The sequence below is a fragment of the Pogona vitticeps genome, chromosome 2 (genome assembly GCF_051106095.1).
Source record: "Pogona vitticeps strain Pit_001003342236 chromosome 2, PviZW2.1, whole genome shotgun sequence".
Classification (NCBI taxonomy): Eukaryota; Metazoa; Chordata; class Lepidosauria; order Squamata; family Agamidae; genus Pogona; species Pogona vitticeps.
Genome location: NC_135784.1, coordinates 29,933,828 through 29,955,619, shown reverse-complemented (window position 1 = coordinate 29,955,619; position 21,792 = coordinate 29,933,828). Strand labels below are relative to the sequence as shown.

The following is a 21,792-nucleotide window of genomic DNA, read 5'->3' as shown; positions in this document are numbered from 1 at the left end:
GTAGATTAAAGAAAACACAATATTGGATAATTAAAAGTACAATTACAATAATGTTTGCATAACAAGATTACTGAACAATTTTCAGGAAAAGAAAACATTGAAAACATATTATTCAGATATATAAGCACAGCATATTGCTAAGAGGCAAAAGCAAAACATTTTAAGGTATACAGATTTTTTGCATAGAAATATGTGACACAGACAACTTCCCCACTGAAGACACACACACCATGAATTTCTTGTATGACACTTGACTGGAGAGATACATATAGAGCTTGGCAAAAGAACAGCAACTTATTTTGAGGGATGAGTAGTAAAGAATGATGCTGGTATGCATTTGCCTTGCTCTGGGACAAAGTTCTTAAACTGTACAACTGACTGAATTAAAAAAGTTGCCTGCTAGTGCCCTTAAATTTCCCTTGGACTGAAAATATGTTTCTAGAGGCAAGCATGTCAGATGTATCAGCATCACAGTGTACAAAATTGCCTACTGTGGGGCCTATTTGTAGGGAATAATATGTTTCTCTGTCTCAGGGATAAACAGATAAAATTTTCATATTACATTAGAAAATAATTTTCAAGGAAAACTGTGACATGTAAAAGAATAAACATGCAGTGCCTACAACAAAATTAGATTCATATTAGGAAAAACTCAAAGGCTAAAACTGCATTTAATTCTGAGCATAAAACTAAGAATTGCTTCTCTAAAATTCAATATCCATTATCCTTTAAGATCTGGCTAACAGAGGACACACATGTCATGCACTTTTATCCTGCAGAAAGAAAAACAAACATTTTCGACAATTTACAGCATTTGCAACAAACATTTTCTCAGGGATGTGACACTGTTACTCCTGGAAGGCAGAGACAGGAATGCAGGCTTGTATGAAGTCCCATATGCTCACAGCAATGCAAGGTGTGATAGGATTTGTAGTTCTAAGAACATGGAACCTAGAGTGTGCAGGACATCATTTGGATCCTTACAAGTGGCTTGAGTGTAAACAATGCTTTCTCCAGATTGGAAGGTGATGGGGGAAAACTTTCTGGTTCGCCTCCTCCCACCCCAATATGCTGTCTACTGTCCAGGTGGGAGGCATTCTTTGGTGATCTATATAATTGCCATGTCCGGCTGAGTAGGACTTTTCATTCAAACAGGATTAGCGCATGGAAAAAGCAGTTCAAAACAAGCTTCATGTTGGGTGTAGCAGTTACCCCCCTTAGATTCTCTTCCTTCTCCCCTTCCTTATATGATCCATCAAATGCTTGTAAAGCTGCTTTTGTACCCCCAGTCTATGATATCAAAGAAATCTGGGCCTGGGTCCCAATTCGCTGGGACATAATGCAACTTTGGCTGAACCGGCGGAGTCACTGAGGTAGCTGCTGCTTCCAGGCCAGCAAGGAAGGGAGTCAGGCATGCAGTTTGATTTGCTGATTGGAATGCATTTATAGATACTCCTGCTGCTTGAGTTAAAGCTGTTGTCATGAAGCCTTGCTGAACAGCAGTAGCAAATGCAGCTCCTCCCATAAACATTAGAGGACCATCAGGGGATGCACCAGCATTAATTTTTGTTTGCTTAAATGCTAAATCTTGCCATTCTGGAAGGCAAGTGAGTCCTTCTGCTGGTGGAAAGGAATCTTTGATCAAGGCCTTGCAGTCGTTAAGCCATGGGGCAGATAAAGAGTCCATTCCATTGTCCTGGTTACTGCTTTGCAGTTTGTGGATGCCTTGAGCTGGGGACAATTCACAACTAGCAGAAACAGCTGGCGCATCTCTCTGTGCTTCTGCTGCTCCCTCAATGACAGGAGGGGCAGAAATGACACCAGTTTCTGCACAAGCACCTGTTGTATCCATTGAAGGATGGTTATCAATCTCAGTTGCTTGAGGTGGCAGTGCTTTGAATTCATCAGGCTGGTCAGAATGAGACGAAGGGTGCAGCAGGGAAGCCAAAGAGGCTGAAGGGAGGGGAGGCAGAATTTGAGGGAGTTGTTTGATTAGATTAGCCTCGAATTCTGGATCGAAAAATATGTTACGTGTGTCTTGGAGGCAAGTACACACTAGAAATTGTTCCTGAAGACTTGATAACGAAGTCCCCATATTTCTTAGAAGTGTAGGTGTCTTACTTGACAAATTCCACTCACCCGAGGGATCCTTGCGGATGATTGACGCGTCTTGGGGCCTGTGCCAGGCGAGATGAGTGCGAATTGTCAAAAGTTGACCTCAGTTCCTACTCATCGGGATCCAGAGGATGCGTGCGCGCGCTGTAGCCCTTCCATACCGGGCGTGATGAGTAGGTGGTCTTCGAGAGTGGACCTCAGAGAGGTGAATTTCCTCAGAGAAGGCACCATTTTGTCGGGATCTGCAAGATGAGAGGAAGTAGGGGTCTTGCAGATGAAGCCTCAGGGCAGGGATCTTTCTCCTCAACCAGCAAGGAGAAAGGAAAAGACACAGGGCACTCGAGTGTGGTTTCCAGGATGGGATCCGGATGAATACAGAACAGCCTGCCGTGAGGCACCTGTTCAGTGGGAGTTCTCTCCTCGATCCAGCCTCCCCTCAGTTTATTGTATCCCCTACCTTTGAACAAGTTAATCAATACAGAGGTAACTAATTTCTTGAATACACAACAGAATAACCAGCGTTAGAGACAGCTAATTTCCTTGAATACAAAGGCATCAGTAAACACAGTGGTTGGTAAACAGACAGGCTGGTAAGCAGACAGTTAATAGTAAACAGACACAGATACCATCCAAATACACAGACAAGTTCCTGAATACACGAACACTTTAACTACATTATCCAGAGACAATAGACAGCAGGTCAATGATTTATCCGTTACTGGAAGTTAGCAGTTATGTACGTGTCTTGCAGCTAGGGCATGATGTCTGCTACTAGCATACAGATATATACATTTATATACATTTATAATATACATTTGCTACTGCCATAGATATATACATTTTAAAGGCATACAATTTTCCCACAGGTTTCTCTCTCTCTCTTTTATTGTCTTAATGGAACTCCTCTTGTTTCATGTGAAGAGCAGGAGAACCCAAAGGCAGCCTAAAGCCTTTAAAAACAGTCATCATCTTCCATTAAGGGTCTTTCTTTTCATCAATTTCTTGCTTTTCCTCCTCTGATTTCGATTTCCTACTACTTGGGGACGGCTGCTGAGAGAAGAAAGGCTTTTTGAGTACCTTTGTGAGTATACAGTGGAAGAATCAGGGATTCAAAGCAGTCCCTTCTCTCTCTCGGCTGTTCTGCTGCAGATGCATCTTTCATTTCTTTTGCAGCTGGAGCCTGCGATACCATCGGAGTCCAAATATGCACAGCTTCCACCTCCACGAATTTGGAACCTGAGGGTAACAAAATGGAGTAGTCCAGAGAAATGATGGCCAAAATGACGTGTAATAGAGTCAACTAAAGGTCAACAATCTGACTGCAGAGGAACATTGCAGTTCCTTCCAATATTCTTTTTCATCTTTCTCCTGGGAAACAGAGTTGTTCCCTCTTCGTGATCCAGGTCCTATCTGCTCTAGGTTAGTTCACACCCAACACTTTAAGGACAATAAATGCTTCCTTTACAAAAACAACAACAACAACAAATGCCCATAAATTATAAAGTAACTGCTTTCTTCCATATCGAAATAATAAAAACATCCAGTTCACTGACACACAGACACTAACACACACCACATACCCCTATGGGAGTGGTCCACTGGTCCAGATAGGCAGGGTATAAATCAAATAAATAAATAAATAAATATTAATGGATTGTACAAGGAAAATAAGTTTGCAACATTCCAAAAACAACAGAACCCACATTCAGGTTTCACCTTTTTCAGCATTTCTGTTTATTTTTGCCCCCAGTTTTAACTTTCATGTGTCTCTTGAGACATAACAGGACAGAGTCTTACCGTTCATCAAAAATGGTACCGTTGACCCATCTCCAGGGCTTATCTGGATAATGCTTTCGGAGACCAAGCCAGTGGTCAGTGGGTCCTTTGTAGCGTAGCATGAAACTCTGGAGAAAGAAAAGAAATTTCTTTAGGAGATGGGTACACATCACCAACTCCAGTTTTAGTGCCCCCAAATGGATGCTTAAGCTACTATTCAGAGCTACTACATTTTACATTTTTTTCTCGTTTATGGAGTTCCCTCTCCATTTTTTGAAACACTAGCTGTTTGGCAGTAATATAAAATACAACACACAAATGTATATTGAGAAAGTAGATACAGTATATTCTGCAAGAGCAATGGCTTATCAAAACAAATGCATGCAGTAGCTAAAAAACATAAATTCATCTAGAAATACAAGCTCACTGCATTTCAAAAATGAAACATTTAGAATGTTAGTACAAAGTGGTCCTAAAATGTTCAATGAGGAACAGATTTCTAAATAAGATATTAAGAATAGGGAGGTAACTAGAAATAGTATTTGAGCTGGATAAAAACATTGGCAAAGCAGCTACCATGCTCTCTAGACTCACAAAGAGAATATGGCTTAATAAGAAGCTGACTGTATATACCAAGATCCAGGTCTATAGAGCCTGTGTCCTGAGTACACTCCTGTACTGCAGTGAGTCCTGGACCCTTTGTGCATGGCAGGAGAGGAAGCTGAACACCTTCCATATGCATTGTCTCTGATGCAATTTTGGTATCACCTGGTAGGACAAAGTTCCAAATAGAGTAGTCCTAGAATGAGCTGGAATTGTTAGCACGTACACATTACTGAAACAACGACATCTACATTGGCTTGGGCATGTCATGAGAATGGCTGACGGTCGGATTCCCAAAGATCTCCTGTATGGAGAATTGGTGCAGGGAAATCGTCCCAGAGGGAGACCACAGCTGTGATACAAGGATATCTACAAGCGGGATCTGAAGGCCTTAGGAATGGACCTCAACAGATGGGAAACCCTGACATTTGAGTGTTCAGCCTGGAGGCAGGTGGTGCATCACGGCCTCTCCCAATTTGAAGAGACTCTTGTCCAGCAGGCCGAGGCAAAGAGGCAGTCCCGAAAGCAGCAAAATCAGGGAGCTAGACAGGGGACAGATTGTATTAGTCTTCAGTGTGGAAGGGGTTGTCACTCTCAAACTGGCCTTCTCACCCACACTAGACACTGTTCAAGACCTCTATTCAGAGCATGTTACCATAGTCTCTTGAGATTGAGGGATGCCATTGTTATCCATTTTGTACCTCCTGAACCTGGCAACAGAACAGACCTCATCTTGTATTAGGAATAGTATCTTTGCAAGGACTGTGATGTGTTTGTAAGGTTGTGAAGATTGAAAATATTGCACATGTAAAGGAATGTAATATTGGCTTGTAGAGTGTCGACTTGAATTGTTACCATGAAGAACAATGCTATTAGAATACTATGACAGGGTTATATCAAATTGGTGCTCTCCCAGATTTCTCTACAAACATTCTGCAGAAGTACCAGTTTAGAGGTTAAGCAAAGTTCCAACTCAGTTGGCTACTGAGTTGACTACTGAGCCTAGAGTGGTCTTAACCGACTAGATAGGCGGGATATAAATAAAATAAATAAAAATAAAAAAATAAAACACTATTTAAGCTGTTTGCTCTCATTGCAATTTGGTAGAGGTACCTGGGAACAAGCGAAGACATAAACAGTTCAGCTTTTCTTTAGGAGTCTGTAGGGGAAGCAAATGCAAAGCAGATTCCCTTAGAAAACAAAAGTATTTTGGTAGGTTAACGACTTCCTTTACCAGATCTCAGATGTTGACAGTTGAGAAGGTAAAACAACAAAATCAGAAAAATATAAAAATATAAAAAAACAGCCAAAACAACATCTTAGGCAAAAACACAATTTTTAAGGAAACAGCATGAGGATACAGCCACAAACAACATTACTGTATGTGGGTTTTAATAAAAGTGTCACTCTCATTTTTTCCTCTAAAGAAGCCTGGATATTTATTTTGATGAAGGTGTTGAGAAGCCACACCACAAATTGTACTTCCCCAAAAAAGTTGTTAAACCATGTGAAGTTTGTGTGTCCTTTCTCTGTTATTCCAGGATCGTTTTTAAGCCTTCCATGGTTATTTCAAACAGCGAAATTCAGCATCAGTTTTAAGCCTTTTTCCCCCAGTGCCCTTCTGAATTTTCTTCACCTTGGCTTGGATTACTTTCCCTCTCAGCTCAAAGGGGAAACTAGACTAATAATTTCAGAAAATGAGAGTGACGGTGACTCTTCCACGAGGTTTGGATTTATTGTTGTGTTAGAAAGTCAGATGAAGATGTTGATGAATCAGGCATGATTTTCAAATGAGTCAGGCATGATTACTAAAGCAGTGTTCTGGATTTCTGTTATTTAGAAGCTAAACAGGAAAGTTTCCCATCCATTTCCTGAAGCTTCCTAGAAGCTAAAATTCCATTCAGGGAAATTGTCATCCAGACTCATCCTCCTTTGTTTTTAGCTAAGGTGTGCATTTGTTTGGATAAGCCATTGTTCTTGCAGAATCTATCTACAGTGGGGTCTCTACTTAAGAACGTCTCTACTTAAGAACAATCCAACTTAAGAACAGCTCCATTTGCTAAATTTTGCTTCTACTTGAGAACAGAAATCCAAGATAAGAACAGGAAAAAAAACCTTTCCTGCTCTTTTTTTAACCTTAGGTCATCTTAGGTTAAAAAAAATTCTCCCCCTAGTGGTAGAGTACATATTAACCAGCTTTGCATTAGTTCCTATGGGAACTAATGCTTCAATGTACAAACGCACCTCTACATAACAAAAAAACAGCCAGAACGGATTAATTGGTTTTCAGTCCATTCCTATGGGAAATTTTGCTTCAACTTAAGAACGTTTCAACTTAAGAACACCATTCCAAAACGGATTAAGTTCTTAAGTAGAGGTTCCACTGTAGTTTCTATGGACGGAAAAGAGCAGATACGGATTAAATGGTTTTCAGTGCATTCCTATGGGAAATGCAGATTCAACATAAGAACTTTTCAACTTGAGAACCACCTTCCAATACAGATTAAGTTCTTAAGTAGAGACCCCACTGTATATATCCATTTAATGACACTCACCATTTCTTCTTGAGAGTCAACCACAGCTAAAGAGGCATTGAGGGAAGAACAATGAGTTTTGCTAGACGTCCAGTTTTTTTCAGCCTCAGCAAAGTAATAGCATCTCCTTTGGTACCCAACCCAGTCATCTGGACAGGGGTTTACTGGCTGGTCATGACAAGCTGGGTGTGTTTCTGGTCCCATCTCTGGCAACAAGAAACATGTAACAACAGTCAGCTTGTAATGCTATTTAGATTTATACTTTTTGATGCGCATATGTAGAGTACTCTTTCTCCCATTAATCTCAGTTGTCATGGCAACAGATGTTTCTCTCACTTCCTGGTTAAATGCTTCCATTTGGCCCTACTTGTGCCTTATATGTTCAGGGCATCAGGTACAGATATGGTGGAAAGCTCTTGTCATCTCAGTGACAAGATCTCTTACTTCTGTGAGGCGGGTTGTTTTTATCTATTGTCTTATAATTTGATGGGAAAGATGCAAGGGATTGGTGTGGCCATCAAGGTGCAACATTCACAGTTGTACTGAGGTGATAAAATAATCTGTGTTAACAGTGATCCCCCTGTCCGTACACTCTGGCAGAAAGCCCAAAATGGTGTACACTGAGGCTTTCCATCCATGTCTTGCCCTTTCTGTTGCACCAACAATGGAACGCCCTCCAAGTGACCTCATAATTTCTATTGCTAGCATGATATCAATCACTTCCTCTGGGTAACTCTTGTTCTGAAGAGATCCCTATTCAATAACCAGGCAGCCATTCTGTTTTAGGATGGAATATTGTCCCCTGACTTCAAATCTGTTCCCAAAACTGATACTACAAACAATTTCTGTGGGACAAGCAGAAAGGTAAATCTGGAATTAAACTGATAGAACACAGTGGAGATATTTACTTACTTAATATTAAAACCACAGTTAAAATGACGATCATGATGAGAAAAACTGCATTGCATATCAAGCTCACAACTGCCCACCAAGGTGCTCTACGTTTCTCACAATACTGAAACCCTGTAAGGGGAAACAAGGTATTAATGCTGTTTGATTTCAGAAAATCTATTACAGAAACTCATACAATTCACAAAGCACATCTCAGGGCACCGGCTTAAGTCTCAGGGAGTTTGCATGTCTCTCTAGGTCCTCAGTGACACATCTCAGGATCAGCAGCAGTATACAAGGTGAAAATTAGATGTTTGTAAGTGCAGCATCTTTAAAATACCAACTTCCACCCAGTCCCTCCTGCTGCCAGGATTTCCTGGCACAGGATGTGGTTGTTCAAGCGGGTTCGTTGGTACAAATGACATGATGGGCCCTAATGCATTCGGGATCTCTTTGAGCTATCTGCTTTCACAATCTGTCCTCCCTCCCCTCCCTGTTTTACACACCTATCATTCATGTTTCACTGCTTCCTAATTTATTTATTTTTTCAGTTTTGTACTATGGTGCAAAGTGATAACATTAACCCCCCCCCCAAAAAAAACCAGGCTTATATCCCAAATAAACTAAACACAAACAGTAGTAAGGCATGGAGGGGAGGAGACTGACCAAAACACCCATAAGGAAACATCCACGCAGAACCATACTACAAGGGGGTTTCCTTTTTTTTTCTACAACAGTGAAAGTATATTCAGTCAAAGGGAGCCTAGACAAAATCAGGGCTAAATCAAGGCACTAACCCCAGCTAGAATACATCCACCGAATCAGCAGGATTTACACACATGTTCCTTGACCATTGAGCACCAGATTGAATGGGTTCACTCTAACTGGGACATGCAGCTCAATGTTGACCTCGTTCTCCAAGGCCCATTTAGAGACCGTCAAAGAAGGAATTGTGCATGAATTCTGGGTGGGACATTCCACAAGGATAAAGAAAGACCCTCTCCTGGGTGCCCAATTGTCCATATACCTTATTCGGTCCAGACGCCTAATGGTGTTTTTATAAGGTCTGTGTAATTTGCCACAGATAATTGCAATTAACTGATAAGGCGTTTGGGCTTTTCTCAGTCTCACAACTGATTTGCACAACTGAGACATGCCTCAGGCCCTTGTCAATTAGCCTCAATTAGCCATGGCAACTCATGCAAATCCTTTATGAGTGCCAGCATGGAAGGTATGAGAGGTAGGCCCTTGGGGCCAACCTTAGATCCTGGCCAGGTGTGTACAGGTGCAAGTAATCCATCCAAAACAAGCAAACAACAAACTGGTCCCAAGCAATTCCAAGTCTAGCATTAATGAAAGATATGAATCACAACTCACCACACAATGGAGATTCTCTAATGGTCACCTGTTCGATGGCTTCATTAATTTCTCTGCTGCTTCCATTAACTGCCCCATTCTCTGTTCGATATGAATCCTGAGGAGGACATGGGTCTGTGCTTCTCGCTTCAGATACACACATCTTCTTTCTCTCTCTCTTATCACCCAGAAATATGGATAAGCCTCAGCCCAGACTTTTCAATAAATACAGTTTGAAATGTGTGACGATTTTCAAAGCAGTTCAAAGGGTTGCACACTCAAGTGCAGTTACTCTACTTGATGTGATCTTAGAAAAACTTTTTAAATGCCGCTTAATTATGTGCTTCACAGTGATTCTTTTTCCAGCCAAACTGTGTCTCATGTATATTCCACTCGTCTGCTTTAAAATTGCCTTAGCAACTGTTGTTATGGCCAGCATAAGCAGAGCCTCTTCAAGTATTGAACAGTGTGTCTCTAATTATGTTCGAATGATTTGAACATGAAGTCAAGAGAGCACCAAGCGAATCCCTGTAGAAAGAGATACAGAATATTATCAATAATATCCATTTTTCCACATGTCTGTAATAGCTGTACTGTACAATCTTCCTTCCCTATCCTGTGTCATTTTTCCTTCTACACTGTGTGAAGGATCATAGCTGCCCCGAGTAGACATTGTCTAGAGGGGCGGGGTAAAAATCAAATAAATAAATAAATAAAATAAAATAAAATAAAATATTCACATGGCAGAAACCTCCTTGAAAATATTACACACGTAAGAAACTGCAAGAAGTTTGTCACAATTTTCTGACATTCCATGATTATGGTGGCAACCTAATGTGTGGCTTGGGTATGTCACATCTCAGAGGGGCAGAAAGATCTCACACACACACCACATACACAATTTTGGCTTTGCACTGTGCAAACCCACTATGATACTGCCCACAATCTAACAACACCTGACTAGCTATTAAGGAAAAATGGCAAAGAACATCCCGAGTGTCATTGTCTTTTTAACAAACTCAATTACTACGTACAGGAAAGAAAGCAGACAGGAAGAAAATTAATTGATTTGAACAATGGTGCTAGAGAAGAGCTTTGCAGATATCCCGGACCACCAAAAAGACAGTCCACCCTAAATCAAAGGCTGAACTTTTTCGGGATATAAAAACACCAAAACCGAGGCTGTTGTACTTTGTGAACAGACAAGACTCATTGGAAAAGATAATAATTCTAAGAATTCTAAGAAAAGTTGAAGGCAGCAGGGAATATGAGACGGATTAACTCTACAAAGGAAACCTCAGCCTTAGGTTTACAGGAGCTGAGCAGGGCTGTTTAGAACAGAACATTTCGGAGGTCATTCATTTATAGAGTCACCATAAGTCAGAGGCAACATGATGGCAAATATTAACAACAATGAATTCACAGGTCAAAAAAAGAGAGCAATTTTACTACTATGTCACCTTTACAATATCCTGGAATGAATGATTCCTAATCATCTAAAGGAGGAAAGGATGTGTCAGTCTTTTATGTTTTATGTTTTAACTACAGTTCACAGAATTCTCCCTTCTGAGGATTCCACCTGACAGACAGGCCCCTACAGATACCTAAATGTGTCTCACTTGCAAGAAAAGCCTAAACAGGAAAGTTCTGGGGCCTAACATAGGCCCAGTTCTACCATGTTCCTGTTCAAAAAGTCAGTGCTGATGTTAGGATTAGAGATGGAGACAAATATAAAAACGGATCGGTTTTTCCGACAAATATAGCAGATTCATTAAATATCTGTCGATCCATATTTGTGGGTTCCAGAGACCCCCACGAATATGAAGGGATTAATATTTACCCGTTTTAATTCGTTCTTTGTATTTAAAAAAACCCAAAACACTATTCTGCCTACCACCCGCTGATCAGCAGCAGAAAGGCAGCCACCACCACCCCCACAGCCACCCAATACCACAGCCTACCCCCCCACCCCCTTCCTTTCCCTACCTTAGGCCCCCCCACCCCCATCCTCTTACCTTAATCGTTGCTGCAGATGTCTTCTGGCTTCGGAGCCCTGCATGTAAAAATGGAGACTGGCTGCCCTTTGCAAGGATGGCAGCTGTGGCTTCATTTAGGTTAGGGAAGCTGCAGCTGCCATCTTTGCGAAGGGCAGCCTGGATTCCCTTAGCCTGCCTATTCCAAACCTGGAAGGCCTTCCCTGCGCACCTTTATGAGGTTCCTGCTCTCCACGCTTCCACCCGATCCTCAACTCCGAGCTTTGCCTGTTCGGATTGAGAAGAAGGCAGGGTCCCCTGGTCCTCAGTTCCTGGGAGGTTTTCTCCAGTCCCAAACCAGGCAGGAAAGGAAGCATTGCGAACTTCTTGCGGTCTCAGAAGTTATCCCGCTGCTCCCACTCTCTTAGAGAAGAGAGGGGCTCCTAGCTTATCTCATCTTGCAGTTGGTAGAAAAGGCCTCCACTGCTTGCCAAAGGTCAGACAACATAAACAGGCTGCAGCCTTGGAGGAAGGGAAAGAAGACCACCTGTCCTCCCCAGGGACTCCTCTTTCTGGAGGGAGGCAGAGAGGCCGCTGTGTTGTGGTTGTATAAGAAAAACAGAGAGGAAACACAAAGTCACGCGCATGCGCCAGGCATCCATCCTGCTCCGCTTGTTTTGTTTTGAATCGAATTGAGGTGACTCAATTTGTGGTGGAGGATTTTCTGTTGAATAATGAACAGTCTTATCATTGGTTTCACTTCATAAGAAGTTTTCTTTCTTGTTCTGTTCTGTCTTGAAGGATGTGACAAGCCACATACTTTCACTTGTGCATCTGTTTTTTCCTCCCACTCCAACACATCTGGTGCCTGGTACACACTGCTCTGGCCCAGCCTCCCCTCCCTTATTCCCTTCCCTGTATCCTGGTACTGACACCAAAGCAGCATGCCAGAGATGCTTCCAGGAGCAGTGGTGAAGGATGATTGGAGCTCCCGTCCTAAAACATCTGGCGGACCACAGTGGCCCACTCTGCTGTAAGGAGAAATCATTCTCTTTCTCTTTTTCAGAACTCTACCTAGATTTATATACAAGTTTCATACACTGATTTATCAATGCTCAGTATTCAAAACAGTTAATGTACACAACATTCTTCAAACAAATTTTGGCTTTATCCCCTCCCTGATATACAAGACTGACCACATTCTGAGAGCCATTCTCTTTCCAATAATCCAGTAGTTTTTGAGACTGGCTTATAAACTGTCAAACCAACGGGAAATGTGGTCTTCCTCAAAGATACGGGTGAAATAGTTTACTAAAAGATAAAGTATTTTACTTCAACTTTCTTTGCCCTATTGGACTTTTCACCTCTGTTAATCTCTAGTATTTGTTAGCACCTACTTCCTATTTGTTAATTATCACATATGAAGGCAATGTTTATTTCAAAAACCAAGCAGGTAACTGCATGCGTCTTAATTTAAGAACATAAGGAGAGTCCTGCTGGATCAGGCCAAGGGGCCATCTAGTCCAGCTTCCTGTATTTCACAGGGGCCCCACCAGATGCCTCTGGGAGCACACAAGACAAGTAGATACCTGTCTCCCAATACCCCTCCCCTGCATCTGGCATTTGGAGGTGTGACAAACCCAGACCTACTGGGATATGCCACACGTTAACTAAGCTGCCACCAACCATTCCCTATAAGAAGTCACACAGACCAGGGATGGATTTTTAACAAATAAAAGAATAAGGTTTATTTAAATACAACACACAGGGAAAATAAAATGATCAGGTGAATAAGATATAGTAACGTGGCTTAATCTCATTCATACATGCACACAGTTTGGTTCACACAGAACCCTTAACTTGAAGCACAGACCCTGAACCTATCAGTTCTGGCTAACCAACAGACACCTGAACCTATCAGGTTGGTACTCTGACACACAGTAGTACCCTGTCTGACACACAGACTCCCACACCAGCTTCTTCTCTCAGCTGCTGCTTTGTCTCCTCCTAGCATCTCCACACACTCTCCACATATATATACAGTACAGCCCCTCCTCCTGATGTCCCGCCTTCCACTCCCCATAGGATGGAACTTTCCCTCCAAACCCATGACAGACAGGTAACATCAGTGCTGTATGTAACACCTCCCCTCTTTATAAGTTGTTTTGTAGGGGGAAAGCTAAGGTGCTTTTTCCCAAAAAACAACCTGGATAAAACACACAACAACAGTTATACATACCATATCATACTTACTTATACTTACATTCTAAGTTAACCATAGCAATTAGGCATTTAAACATTTACCATACACATTACATCAATTTACCTTTATTCATACAAACCAAGTTCAAAAAACAGGTACATTTAACTTTTTGTCATCAATATATACACATAGTCCATGTTCTTTCGCCGTCTTCAATCTTCAGGTCTTCTTGACAAGGCGTCAGCAACACAGTTCACTGACCCTCTGACCACCTTCACTTCAAAGTCATAGTCCTGTAGGTTTAAAGCCCACCTCATAAGTTTGCTATTGTGGGTTTTCATTGTCTTTAACCATTGCACTGGTGAATGGTCAGTGCACAGAACAAAATGTCTTCCCCAGATGTAAGGCTTGGCCTTCTGGATCGCGTAGACTATGGCCAAACACTCCTTCTCCACGGTTGCCAAATGTCTCTCACCTTTTTGAAGTTTCCTACTCAGGTAGGACACTGGATGCTGGTCACCATTCTCATCCTCCTGGCACAGAACTGCTCCTACCCCGCTGTTAGACGCATCGGTGTAGATGATGAACTCCCGGTCGAAGTCTGGAGCACGCAGCACTGGATACTGGACGAGCGCCTCCTTCAACCTCTGGAACGCCGCCTCACAGTCGCTGGTCCACGGGATGCGGTCATCAGCCTTCTTCCTCGTCAGATCGGTCAGCGGAGCCGCAATCTCGCTAAACCTCGGGATGAACTTTCTGTAGTAGCCCACCAACCCAAGAAATGATTTGACTTTTTTCTTGGTGTTGGGTCTAGGCCAATCACGAACAGCTTCTATTTTGGCTTCCAGGGGTTTTATCACTCCTCCCCCTACCATGTGACCCAAGTATTTTATTTCTGGGCTACCCAGCTGACACTTGCTCTCTTTGCAGAGCCTAGGCCAAAGCACTTCCTCCCCTGGATTAAAGTGCCTCTCCCTGGCTCTCTGGACACACCAGGCTTTCTTTCTGACCTTCTGAGCTTGCAGGTTTTCTGCTGCCAGCTCTAGATTTCTCTTTAGGTCATTCATCAAGGTGTCTATGTCTGTCACAACGTCTTGTGGGTCATCCTGGGTGATCTGCTCCCAATTTTGTTTGATCAAATCAAGGGGCCCTTTCACCCTTCTCCCAAATAAAAGTTCAAATGGACTGAACCCGGTACTGGCTTGTGGCACTGATCGATAAGCAAACAAAAGGGATTGCAGCTTCTGGTCCCAATTGTTTGGATTCTCTGCCAAGTAAGCCCTAATCATGCGCATTAGAGTCCCATTGAACTTCTCAGTTAACCCATTACTTTCAGGATGATAGGCAGTGGTTTCCTTGTGCTTAATTCCACAGATTTGCCATAAGCGTTTCATGAGCTTTGATGTGAACGATGCGCCCAAATCTGTGATTATTTCTGAGGCAAATCCCATCCTGGACATATACCCCACCAAGGCATCTGCCATTGTGTTAGTTTCAATGTTAGTCAAGGGTATGGCTTCAGGGTACCTCGTGGCATGGTCCACAATTGTGAGAATGAACCTGTTCCCCCTCTTTGTGGCCTTGGGCAAAGGTCCCACAATATCCACCCCTATGCATTTGAACGGAGTGTCAATCACAGGCAAAGGGCACAACTTTGCTTTGGTCCTATCGCGGCTATTCCCCTGCCTTTGACACACATCACATTGTTTACAGAACTCCCTGATCTGTTTTCCTATGTCAGGCCAGTAGAAATTCTGTGTGATTCTCTGCTGTGTTTTGTTCACCCCTAAGTGTGCAGCAAACATGTCAGAGTGCCCCCTTTGTAAGATCATGGGGCGATACTTTTCAGGTACCACCAGCTGACTTCTGATCCCATCTCCCCCTTTTGAGATATTCCTCAGGGTCTCTCTATGCAAAATCCCCTTTTTCTCTAGAAATCTCACTGGGGTTTCAGGTGTTAGCTGGGCGTCAGTCACCTGTTCAAAACACTTTTGGAGAGTGGCGTCTGCCTTTTGCTCTTGTCCAAATCTGCTGTCTGTGGTTAAGGTTTCCACCACAGCTTCTGAACTTCCCCCACCTGCTTCCGTCTCTGGCTCATCAGTACCCCCCTGAACTGTCCCCGTGGTGGCTTGTGAACGTGTAATCACTAGCACCCGTTTCACATGTTCAGCCAGGTCATTTCCCACGAGCACGGCTGCTGGCAGAGTCGATGAAATTGCTAGCCGCCAAACTCCCCTCCAGCCTTGAAAGTTCACAGGTACCTCCGCTACTGGCAGAGAGATTACCTGCCCCTCAATCCCTGCCACCTTCATGCTCTCATTTGGGATTACATATTCCCTAGGAATAATATCTGGATGGCACAGGGTCACCTGGGAACACGTGTCCCGCAGCCCCCGATACTGACGGTCAAGTATTCCTACGTCCACCCCTGCTGTCTCAAACAACTGGGAATCTGTTCTCACCAACAGGCAGCGCCTGACCTCTACAAGAGGACCATTTTCCTCAGCCTGATCAGCAGATGTAGCTGTTCCAGATTGAGTAGCCATGGCAGCAGGCTCCCTCAGTGACAATGAGCCTTGCTCTTTCTGGACACAGAACACAGCTTTTGGCTTGGTTCCACTCGAATCCTGAGGCACAATTCCTTTTAGCTGCTTTAATTTCTCACACTCTGAGATTAGATGGCCCTTTCCCTGACAGAAATAACATTTTCTGGTGTATTTTGAATCTCTCTCATCTTGTTTTGGTTTTCCCTCCAAAATCTGAGGTCTTGGTTTCATGTCTGAGGGCTTCCCTTCACCATGGGCCCCTCCCCCTTGCTGGCTTTTCCCTGGTCCCTGAGAGTACTTGCTGTAGGTTTCTTTAGGTTTCCCCATCGCTTTCCCCTCACCCAAGGGCTTTCTTATTTGGGAAATAAAATCTGCAATCTCGGCGGCTTCTGCCACAGATTTCGGTTTCCTTTCCCTCACCTGGAATTTCAATTCCCCATGCAGGACTGAATAGAACTGTTCCAGCGCTATCAAGTCTTTAAGCTGCTGGTAGGTCTCTGTCCCCTCCTGAGATAGCCATTTCTCAAGCAGCCTCACCAATTGGGCCCCCACTTGGGTAAAAGTCTGCTCTGGTTTCTTTGTGAGGGACCTGAATCTTTGCCTCAGCTGTTCCGCATTTATCCCATGTCTTGCAAACACCAGTTTTTAAACTCTGCAAAATCTTTCATCAGTTCCTCAGGCATCTCGGCATAGACCTCAGCCAGGCTACCACTGATTAAAGATCGCATGATGGTCATCTTCTCAGTTTCCCTCACTGAGAAGTCCACAAACGCTCTTTCCACTAGGGAAAAGAACACCTCAGGACAATCTCCCTTGTGGTACACAGGGAATTTCTTCAGGTCAGCTTTAGACAGTTGGCCTCCCTCAGAATCCCTATTGTTATTATTGTTCTGGTTCATCAGTTCCAATTTTTTTAATTCAAACGCCATTTTCTCTCTCTGCAATTCCAATTCAATTCTCTGTCTCTCTAATCTTTCTTCTTTTTCCATTCTCTCTCTCTCTCTCTCTAGTTCAAATTGCCGTTGTTTCTCTCTTTCCCTTTCCTCCATTTCCCTCACCCTCAGTTCATGCTGTTGGGCCAGGAGTATTTTTCTGAGTTCTGGGTTTTGTTCTCCCGTGCTGTCACCCTGCACTGAGCCAAATTCATCCTCAGAACCTTGGTCAACCTGGGGGTCTTTCACTTCACCCATTTCTGCCATCTGGCTTCGAGTCAAGGGCATAATCCCCCCCCCAGCACAGGCTGCTTTAAAAAGTCAAGCCTCAAAATAAAACGACCACTTTTTTTTTCTTTTTTTTCTCTTTTGCCTCAGAACCAGCTTTCCCTATAGATTGCTGCTGTCCTTCAGCACTACTTGCAACTGTAGCGAGTTAAAGTCTACCCCCCTCTGCTGGGCCTCTCAGCAGGCAGGCTAGATCACTGCTACTTCACAGTTTTGCCTCAGCTTTTTTCCCGCCAAAAACAGGCTGCCTCAGAGCACCCTAATCTAGTCTCCCCAGTTGGCACGTTCTTCCACTAGCGCACCTCCCCGTGAGGTACACCTAGAAGATTACCTACGCGCCTCAGATTGTCCCTGACTAGACCCCCCTTGCTCTGGGCACAGTTGCCAAGGCTTTGCTGGACCGCTGGACAACTGGACCAGTCGTATCCCACACGCTGGACACCAATCAATGTGACAAACCCAGACCTACTGGGATATGCCACACGTTAACTAAGCTGCCACCAACCATTCCCTATAAGAAGTCACACAGACCAGGGATGGATTTTTAACAAATAAAAGAATAAGGTTTATTTAAATACAACACACAGGGAAAATAAAATGATCAGGTGAATAAGATATAGTAACGTGGCTTAATCTCATTCATACATGCACACAGTTTGGTTCACACAGAACCCTTAACTTGAAGCACAGACCCTGAACCTATCAGTTCTGGCTAACCAACAGACACCTGAACCTATCAGGTTGGTACTCTGACACACAGTAGTACCCTGTCTGACACACAGACTCCCACACCAGCTTCTTCTCTCAGCTGCTGCTTTGTCTCCTCCTAGCATCTCCACACACTCTCCACATATATATACAGTACAGCCCCTCCTCCTGATGTCCCGCCTTCCACTCCCCATAGGATGGAACTTTCCCTCCAAACCCATGACAGACAGGTAACATCAGTGCTGTATGTTAATTTAAGAACATAAGGAGAGTCCTGCTGGATCAGGCCAAGGGGCCATCTAGTCCAGCTTCCTGTATTTCACAGGGGCCCCACCAGATGCCTCTGGGAGCACACAAGACAAGTAGATACCTGTCTCCCAATACCCCTCCCCTGCATCTGGCATTTGGAGGTACCTTCCCTTTTAAGCCTGGAGATTATACATTCCCATCATGGCTTGTAGCCTGCAGTGGACTTTTCCTCCAGGAATCTGTCCAATCCCCTTTTAAAGACATCTAGGCCAGATGCCACCACCACGTCCTGTGGCAAGGTGTTCCACAGACTAACAATACGCTTCGTAAAGAAATATTTTCTTTGGTCTGTTCTCTCTCCCAACACTCAATTTGAGTGGATGTCCCCTGGTTCTGGTATTATGTGAGAGGGGAAAGAGCTTCCCTCTATCCACTTGATCCATCCCCTGCATTGTTTTAATTTCAATCTTGTCCTTCCTCAGGTGCCTTTTCTCTAAAGAGCCCCAAACACGATAGCCTTTCCTCATAAGGGAGGTGCCCCAGCCCAGTTCTCATTTTAGTTGCTCTCTTCTGCACCCTTTCCAGTTCCACAATGTGCGGTGACCAGAACTGTATGCAATACTCCAGGTGTGGCTTTACCAGCATTTTGTACAATGGCATTATAATGTTGGCTGTTTCATTCTCAATCCCTTTTTGTTGTTGTTGTTGTTGTTTAGTTGTTTAGTCATGTCCGACTCTTCGTGACCCCATGGACCAGAGCACGCCAGGCCCTCCTATCTTCTACTGCCTCCCGGAGTTGTGTCAAATTCATGTTGGTTGCTTCGACGACATTGTCCAACCATCTCGTCCTCTGTCTTCCCCTTCTCCTCTTGCCTTCACACTTTCCTAACTTCAGGGTCTTTTCCAAGGAGTCTTCTCTCCTCATGAGATGGCCAAAATATTGGAGCCTCAGCTTCAGGATCTGTCCTTCTAGTGAGCACTTGGGGTTTATTTCCTTTTGAATTGATAGGTTTGTTCTCCCTGCAGTCCAGGGAACTCTCAAGAGTCTCCTCCAGCACCATAATTCAAAAACATCAATTCTTTGGTGGGCAGCTTTCTTTATGGTCCAGCTCTCACTTCCATACATCACTACAGGAAAAACCATAGCTTTGACTATTCGGAGTTTTGTTGGCAAGGTGATGTCTCTGCTTTTTAAGATGCTGTCTAGGTTTGTCATCTCTTTCCTCCCACGAAGCAGGCGTCTTTTAATTTTGTGGCTGCTGTCACCATCTGCAGTGAACATGGGGCCCAAGAAAGTCAAATCTGTCACTGCCACCATATCTTCCTCTTCTATTTGCCAGGAGGTGATGGGGCCAGTGGCCATGATCTTAGTTTTTTTTTGATGTTGAGCTTCAGTTTTTTGCACTCTCCTCTTTCACCCTTATTACGAGGTTCTTTAATTCCTCCTCACTTTCCAAGGAGTGATCAGAAACAAAACACTTTCTGAGGCCTTTTGTTTCTGATCATGGGGTATTCTTGGCAAAGATACTGGAGTGACATTGCCAGTTCCTACTCCAGGTGGATCGCGTTTAGTCGGAACTCTCCACTATGACCTGTCCGTCTTGGGTGTCCCTGCATGGCATAGCCCATAGCTTCTCTGTCAAGCCCCTTCGCCACGACAAGGCAGCAATCCATGAAGAGGCAATCCATTTTTAAGTGATCCCTATAGCATGGAATTGCCCTTCTTCACTGCTGCCGCATACTGGGTTGACACTTTCATCGCGCTGTCCACCAGCACACCAAGATCTCTTTCGTGATCCATCATGGACAGCTCAGAACCCATCATCTGATAACTAAAGTTTTGATTTTTTCACCCAATCTGAATTACTTTACATTTTCTTATAGTGAAACACATTTGCCGCCCATTCTCCTAGTTTGGAGAGATCCTTCTGAAGCTCTTCACAATCCTTTCTGGTCTTCACCACTTGGAAATGTTTCGTGTTGTTTGCAAACTTGGCCACCTCACTGCGTATCCTTCCCTCCTGGTCATTTTTAAACAGGTTGAAAAGCACCGGTCCCAGGACAGATCAATCAGATTTGCACTTCTTACAGTGTGGTTCTGCTCTGAAATACCTGATTTCCTACTCTTTGAAGGAAAATCTGGATTTTTATCATCACCAAAGTGATGCTATTCTTGGGGAGACTTTTGGAAGCTCAAAAATAGCTAGATAGCTGGCCTGCAGCTGGTGGCTGTGTATTGTATATTGTTTCTGCTTTCTTATTTAATTTGTTTATATTTAATTTGTCTATATTATGATTTTGATTATATTATATTTGTTTATACAGTATTATGATTTTGAATTTGTTTATATTAAGATTTTGATTATTATTGGATCTGTTTATATTAAGTTACACGTTTTTTCCCTCCCCTTTCTCTTATTTCTCCCTCTCTTCGTTCTCTTTCTCTTCCCCTTCTCCCCCTTCCTTTCCCTTTTCTTTGTTCAGTCATGGAATGGAAGGCCTGCCCTTCCAGCGAGGGGCCCCAAAACATCTCTGTGGTCACGGGTAGGGGAAGATATGGCGTTGGCCCCGTCCCTGCTCGTGTTAGAAGAACGACGGACAGATGCCTAAAACCTGTTCATTGTTCTGAGACGGTGTCCAACCCCCAGTATCGAGGTAGCCAGTCCAGTCGTCCATCCACTCTGCGCCTGGTGTTGTTGAATGCCAGGTCTGTATCCAACAAGGCCTAAGTAATTTACGATCTTATCTTGGAGCAGGATGCAGACCTGGCATGCATAACCGAAACATGGATTGGCGGAGAGGGGGGGCTAGCACTCATCTGTCTGCCCGGTTATGCTGTCCAACACCAGGGTAGACTGGAGGGTCGGGGGGGAGTTGCCATTGTCTATAAATCCAACCTGGAGGTTGCTAGGCACTCCTCAGTGGTAAAACCGGGTCTTGAGGCTCTCCACGTGTCGATTGGGGCCAGGGATGGTATCGGGATCTTGCTGGGTTACCGTGCTCCCCGCAACCCAGCCATTTCCCTACCGGAGCTGGTGAACTTTGTCTCCGCAGCACTGTTGGATTCCCCGAAGCTATTGGTTTTGGGGGATTTCAACGTGCATGCAGGGGCAGAGACTTCCGGGCCAGCTCTTGAGTTCTTGGAGACCATGGCCTTCTTGAACATGTCCCAACATGTCAACGGCCCCACCCACGTGGGCGGCCACACACTTGACCTGGTTTTTTCCACTAATGGGAGCGAGAGTGGTCCGATGGTGACTGACCTCAAGTCGGTACCCTTGTCATGGTCGGACCATCACCTAATAAAATGCACCCTCAAAATGGCTCTCCCCCCTCGCAGGGAGCATGGACCTATTGTTATAGTCCACCCTCAAAGGCTACTGGATCCGGTTGGATTCCAGGATGCCATGAGAGGTGTCACGGCTGAACTGGCTGGCACTCCTGTCAACGCTCTGGTTGAAGGTTGGTTCTCAGCCGCAGCTAGGGCTGTAGACATGATCGCTCCAAAACGCCCTCTCCGCCGCAGAGACCGCCTGGCGCCCTGGTTTAACCAGGATCTCCGGGTGTTGAAGCAGGTCAGGAGACAGCTAGAGCGCAAATGGAGAAAGGACCCGACGG

The 21,792-nt window shown here is 44.0% G+C and overlaps 2 long non-coding RNA genes across 2 annotated transcripts in view; one reads left to right on the top strand and one right to left on the bottom strand.

The window, feature by feature from the left end:
• Positions 1–21,792, top strand: part of LOC140704308 (uncharacterized) — a 44,096-nt gene that overhangs the window by 13,833 nt on the left and 8,471 nt on the right. The window lies entirely within an intron of this gene.
• LOC144587580 (uncharacterized) lies at positions 9,399–12,776 on the bottom strand. The gene is made up of 2 exons (XR_013542729.1): positions 11,291–12,776; positions 9,399–9,803 (listed from the first exon to the last, which is right to left on the bottom strand). It is a non-coding gene; the product is annotated as an uncharacterized LOC144587580 (long non-coding RNA).